Raw genomic sequence first — 6,750 nt, 5'->3', positions numbered from 1 at the left:
GATGCACAACAGGAAACGTTGCACAGCCGTTTTTAGGGGGAAACGCTCGCGTATACACGCCCCATTTCACGCTTCTCTTGCTTTTTCACCAGCTTGCACTCCCAAAGATCTTGCATAACGGACCACCTAGTAGAGATATGAAAGAACTCGTTGCGATAGCGGGTTAGGGGAGTTCCGGTTCGAAATGTTCGAAAAATGGTTTTATATATATATATTTGCACTTTTCTTTTTCTTTGCTGCTGTAACACAGAAATTTCCCGATTTAATGACGATTAAAGGTTTATCTTATTTTAAAAAAAGGACTATAAGCCGCTACTTTTTCCCCACGCTTTGAACCCCGAGGCTTAAACAACGAAGCGGCTAATTTATGGATTTTTCTTGGGTTTTTCCGGTTTCACAAACTTCAAGCCAAAAAACTGAGCCCCATAACATTAGACCAATGAAATTTCCAAACAGGTTCAGGTGAACCAATGAAACTCTTTATATTAAATCAGATGCGCTCCCACTGAATCGGTATAATATGGATGATAAATATGGATGATGTTCCTCTGACGTTTGACCTGCCGCTCACTCGGACTGTCAACAGGAAATGTGAAGCATTCGTCACGCTGAAAATAACCGGGCATGAAAAAAAACACACTTCACCTGTGTTAAAGATAAACTCCCGAGAGAAATTGTTGTGAAAGGAAGGAAGAAGACAGTGAACATTGATTTCTTGGTAGGCTGCTGTTTAGATACAAGCCGTGTAACAGACACTGTCTTTCGTTAAAGCCTGTGTAAAGTTTATTAGTTTCAGTGTAGACACTTGCGGCTTATAGACAGGTGTAGCTCATTTATGTTCAAAATAAAAATCTTTGTCAAATTCAGTGGGTGAGGCTTATATTTGGGTGCGCTTAATAGTCCGGAAATTACGGTATATATATTACTAAATTGATTTCAATTTATCAAAAAAATTTATTAATTAATTTATTCCCAATTTACAATCAAGGTTTGAACTGGAGAACATGAAACACAATCAGTAAATTCCTGACTTTGTTCCAAACACCAGGCAGAGTTAGATATTAACCAGGGGTGTTAAAGAACCGCAATAAGGAAATCTGAATATCATTATACATTAGTTCAAATAGTTAGATATTATACTGCGAATGTGTATAACGCTGATCTGATCTCTCAAATTTGTCGACTGGTTTTACGTATGGATCAAGTTTTTGTGTTGCTTGGGGGAAACGTCTTTGATCTTGTGCAATCGAGCGTCACAAACTCTACGCGCACGTAAAATTCAATTTAAAACGTAAACTATTGAAATTCAATAGATTTACTAACTTTATATGACTACTTTCCCAATGAATGATTATAATAATAATGATTGCAGGTTATGCTGAGTCAGGTTTATTGGTGTAAAAGATCTAAAATGATTTTTTTATATATTGTGACGTCTTTTGTTTTTAATGAAGATACCATTTTGAAAGATTGCTCTATATTTGTCTTTTTTTTTTTTTTTAAATGACGATACATTTTTGAAAGATTGCTTTATTATATTTCTTTTTGAAATTTGTGTTTCATTCTGACATGTTGAAGAGGCTGTTGTGTTGATCTTGGGTTAATGTAGTGTTGCGGTATGTACGGTTTGGTTTGTATTTTAGGAATTAAACCTCAAATCGATTGTTTTTGGCTTTTCACTAACACATGTAGTGGACTTGTAAAGTGTTGCAGTGAGGTTTCTATACTTTTACTCAAGTAGGTTTTCCAGGTACTCTTTCTACCTCTCGTCAGGTTGATCAAAAGAGGGCTACTATACGAGGGCTACTTTCAAGTATCGCATGTGCAAATTAAAGCAACCTGCCCACCGATATCAACGGTAAGAGAGCACCATGGTCTCATGGTACCATCAGGTACGATTCTGGGCAGCGTAACACTAACCAGTTTACCTTCCCACTCTCTTAAAAAAAACCTCCCACAGCATTCAAAGTGAAAATGTTCTTGCATGTGTAGCAGTTTTCTGGATTTTGCGGACTTGAAAAGAAGGTCATGTTTTCTGCTTTGATAAACAGTTAATGACTATCTGAATGACGGTTGGAATGTTTTAAAATAGAAAACGGGGTTCGGCAGCACGTTTAACGTCGCTGTGGCTGCGCGAGATTTCTATTTCTTGTGGTTGGAGAGCTTAACAATTACCCACATAGTGACTTCTGTATTCAAATTGTCAAAGAGAGGCTCAAACAGTTACCCAGGTCTTTAAATATGTCTGGTGGCGAGTGTAATGATGTTGAAGGGTAGGGCTCTAACCAGCTATTGTTCATTGTTTTTGCAAGCTGTTTGTAGCATTTAGTGACGTGGGTTTCGTGTCTTTTGAGTTCGGGGAACGTGGGACGCACTCCGTGTAGATCTCTTATATGATCATAGTGAACCGGGGATCTGACTGACCTCAGGTACATGAGCGGAAAGTCTTGTTGAAGGCGCAAGACTTGGCCGTGATGACTAAAATAAGGTCACGATGCAATATTGTAAAGCCGTACAAAAAAAAAAATTGTGAAAGGGTCTCCGGTCTACTTCTTACAGTATATTTATTTATGTATATATTATATATATACATACATACATACATATATTATTTAAGATTTCTAGTGCAACTCTCAACTAAATCACCATGATTTAGCATCCCCCCCCCCCCCCGAACTCAACAACGAGTCTATTAATAACATGAGATTCGAATCCGAGTGATTTTTTTTTTTTAAGGGTTAAATGTGCAGAGTTGCAGAACTTTCATACAATCCTAGAAGTTTCTTTTAACATGTATCAAAATAAACAAATCGGTTTTTTTTCTGCATCCCTGATCACTCCAGGTTGTGAGCTTGTGTAGATCTCACTGTGACCTGCTAGTGTGAATGTTTTTCGTGTTCTTTTTTTTTTTTTTTTGTCAAGTAAAACTCTTTTAATAAGGCTTTATTGTGTTATCTGAAATTTGGTGTTTCTACTTTTTTCATAATAAAAAAACTAAATCAAGCTCCAACCTGAGAGTGGGAACTCTAAATAGCCCTTTATCTATAAGCAGGTTATGCTTGACTGTCGTGTATTTAATCACTGCTTAGGCAAACACACAAAGTCCTCAAGACCTCTCACTGCACTACAGTACATCACAAATGCTGGTGTCAAAAGTTGAAGGCTTTTTTTTCCCTTATTGATTTAATCAAGCAAGTCACTTGGGGGGGACGGTTAAACGTATTGACAGTGTACACAGCGTATTGATCAGTACCTTTTCTGAGTGAGAAATAAAACGTGGGCACAGTGCATTATGGGTAACACACACACACACAGCTATATAAACACTGTTCCCAGGGGGGGTGGGGTAATTTAATTTTCACATAATCTCTGGGATTTTAGTCCTGTCGGTAATATTATACTCACTGTACGCGTACATGTCTAGGAGAATGTTTAAAAAATGGTGTATACCACATTCAATCTGAAATGTAAAAAATTTGGTTTTACCCTCTGGGAATTTTCTCCAGTATGGAAACAGCACTTAACATCACTTCAATCGAGTACAGATAGAACAAATGTGTGAAAAGCGACACTACCAGGGATATTAAGTACGTTACTAAGTTCAGCCTCCATATATCTTCTGGTCATATGACCTACTGAAATGCTTTGTTACTTCCATTTAGCAGATGCCCTTTTTCAGAGCAACTCATCTCACTCATACAACTCAACTATGGGTTAAGGGCCTTTCTCAGGGGGTCCAGAAGTGGTAGCTTGGTGTTGCTAAGACTTGAACTCACAACCTTCCGGATCCAGAGTCCAATGCCTTAACCACGCCAGCCCAGATTTGTATTAAAATGAAACAAAACGAGAAAGTCACGTCTTGCTTGCATGGAGGACGTATTTTGTCTGTTTATGAGCAAAAGCTTGTTCATTCGGATGTAGTTAAAGTTGGAACGTAGTTGTTTACAAATACAAGGTGGCTCTAGTTACAAACCAGCCAGCACTTGTGAAGGTTTAGGAATGAGATGTAAGGGAAGATCAAGTAAAGCTAGAGTACCTGCGTTCCTTTTTCTTCTCCAAGGTGGAAAAAAACACACCCGAGAGGTCCCTGATGAGGCGAAAAAATAACTACCCCACCCCCTTCCATCACTCACGTATTCAATCATTAATAACAGTATTTAGGGGTTTTATCAGAACAGGAAACATGTGTGAGTAAACAGATAGGCTTGTGTGTGTGTGTGTGTGTGTGTGTGTGTGTGTGTGTGGGAGGAATTTAACCAAGGTTTTATCCTAAATGTCTTCCTATTAGTGAGTGTAGAAGTGAATAAATCTAAAGGAGTAACAGGTCATTTGGGAATTATCATTAAACACTGCCACTTTTCTATGACGGCCAGATAACCCTAGATGTTTTACGGTCAATAGGTAAACAGATCGATCAATCAGGCCACCAATGAAGCTCTCATCAGTATAGATTGATGATGGTTTGGCTTAAACTTGGCTCCTGTCTATTCAGCTCAACTGTTTTTGGTTTAGTGAGGATTAAAAGTAAGCAAAACAAATGGAAAGAAAGACTCAGCAAGACACAAAAACATGCCGATGTGTCGATTTTAATCGCTATATAAATAACCCTTAGGTGTGATCCAGCCTACATGAGTCTTTCTTGGTGATGGGAGAAAAAATAAAGAGGCCAGAGATCGGATTTCACATGAGCTTGGATATTATGGTGTGTAAAAACCTGTGCGATTGCATGCACACCGTTATTTTTATGAATCTTTCAGCCAGACTGTCAAACAGGTTACGGGGAGGGGAAAGTTAGAACAAATGATCAACAGCTGATGAGCACTGAGATGTGAGGTGGAGGAAAAGAAAAACAATCACACATCCTATAGGGTTCCTGCATCAACATTAACTACAGAGAGAAAAACAACAAACGTGCCAATGTGAGTGAACCTGGGAAACATCCCATAATAACCTACCATGCGTTCCCGGGTCGCTGTGCTGGTGTCAGTGCGGCTCAGTGGAGAACATGTCCGCCACGCTCCTGCTCCTCAACTTTGAAGATGTTTTGAAGAAGGAAAGGAAGGGGAGGAAGTGGGGAAAGGAGGGGTGAGGAGGGGCAAAGGGGGGTGGGGGGGCGAAAATCCCCAGGCCTCTCTTCCTTTCCGTTGTCAGGCTCGTGCTCGGGTCAGCGCGAAGGCTCCGAGATCAACGTGAACCCATGACGGCCTCGAGGACTCTCGAGTGAGCTGGTATGCAGTTTTGGACGCGGCCCAAGATGTCTCCCGCTGTCTCTCTCTCTCTCTCTCTCTCTCTCTCTCTCTCTCTCTCTCTGTCTCCTTCTGTCTCACAGACCACAGGAGTGGAGCGGTTACCAGGGGGCGGGGCTTATTTTACTAACGGCTCCTTTCCAAACCGCTGTGTGGAGAAGACGTCCTCCGCGCCGCGCGCGCCCCTCCGTTCCCTTTACAGTTACGTAGGAACGCAGGCGCGTTCGCGAGCGAGGGCGCGCGTAACGACGTGCGCGACCCCGCTGTGGAGAGAAATAGGGAGAGAAAAACAGACAGAAAAACTCAGCCATACACACATATGTTGGTCTTGGATTTTGTTTGTTTGTTATGATGTAAGAGTGCCACATTATGTTAATTAAGAATAGTTATAATATATATATATATATATATATATATATATATATATATATATATATATATATATATAGCAGCGCAGATGTTCCTACGTGCCTCAAGACAACGACCATCGCCCCCATGCCGAAGAAGTCTGCAGTCTCCCGCCTCAATGATTATCTGGCCCTCACCCACCTGGCCAATAAGGACACGTATGTACGAATGCTGTTCATAGACTTCAGTTCAGCATTCAACACAATCATCCCTCAGCACCTGATTGAGAAGATGAGTCTACTGGGCCTGAACATTTCCCTCTGCAAATGGATCCTGGACTTCCTGACTGGGAGACCTCAGTCAGTCCAGATCAAGAACAGCATCTGGGGCCCCTCAGGGCTGTGTGCTCAGCCCACTGCTGTTCACTCTGCTGACTCACGACTGTGTAGCAATACACAGCTCGAATTACATCGTCAAGTTCGCCGATGACACGACCGTGTGCTAGGTGTGAGGTGAGGAGGCTTTGAGTGCAGTCACTGTTCCAATTCATCCCAAAGGTGTTCAGTTGGGTTAAGATCAGAGCTCTAAAGCAGGAGATCACTCCAACCCATGCAACGCTTTTCTTCATAGAGTTTGCTCTGTGCACAGGGGCATTGTCCTGCTGGTTTGGGTCTCCTAGTTTAGGTGAAGGGAAATTTAATCTTAATGCATACAAAGACATCATACACCATTGTGTGCCTTCAGCTTTGCAATAAGAGTTTAGGAAAGAACCAAATATGGTTGGGAATGTCAGGTGTCCCTATACTCTGTCCATATAGTGTATATTATTAATATGTAATATTTACTGGTTCACATCAGCGCATTGGCATAAAAGTTAATGATGTGATGCATCGATTTTAAAAAGTGTGCATCGGTTACAAGTTAGCATTTGTGTTGTGATGCATTGTTTTTAACATATTTGCATCAGTATAAAAACTATTTATTTATATATAATTAATTGTAGATGTGCCATACTTTTATTATTTAGAAACCAATCATTTGTGAAAAATAATATATATATATATATATATATATATATATATATATATATATATATATATATATATATATATATATATATATCCTTGCTAAACTGTTTCTCAAGTGCATTCTCTCA

General features: G+C 40.1%; 1 protein-coding gene and 1 long non-coding RNA gene across 2 annotated transcripts in view; one reads left to right on the top strand and one right to left on the bottom strand.

The window, feature by feature from the left end:
• Positions 1-5,447, bottom strand: part of sgms1b (sphingomyelin synthase 1b) — a 25,213-nt gene extending 19,766 nt beyond the window's left edge. The window contains exon 1 of the mRNA XM_083556796.1: positions 4,956-5,447. The gene's annotated coding sequence lies outside the window, so the exon portion shown is untranslated. The remainder of the gene's footprint in view (positions 1-4,955) is intronic.
• LOC310734604 lies at positions 1,595-5,087 on the top strand. The gene is made up of 2 exons (XR_014536101.1): positions 1,595-3,883; positions 4,012-5,087. It is a non-coding gene; the product is annotated as an uncharacterized lncRNA (long non-coding RNA).
• Positions 5,448-6,750: the final 1,303 nt, after the last annotated feature.

The sequence above is a fragment of the Silurus aristotelis genome (genome assembly GCF_946808225.1).
Source record: "Silurus aristotelis genome assembly, chromosome: 12".
In the NCBI taxonomy this organism is placed as follows: domain Eukaryota; kingdom Metazoa; phylum Chordata; class Actinopteri; order Siluriformes; family Siluridae; genus Silurus; species Silurus aristotelis.
The sequence above is the reverse complement of the archived record's forward strand: the minus strand, read 5'-3'. Positions and strand labels throughout refer to the sequence as shown.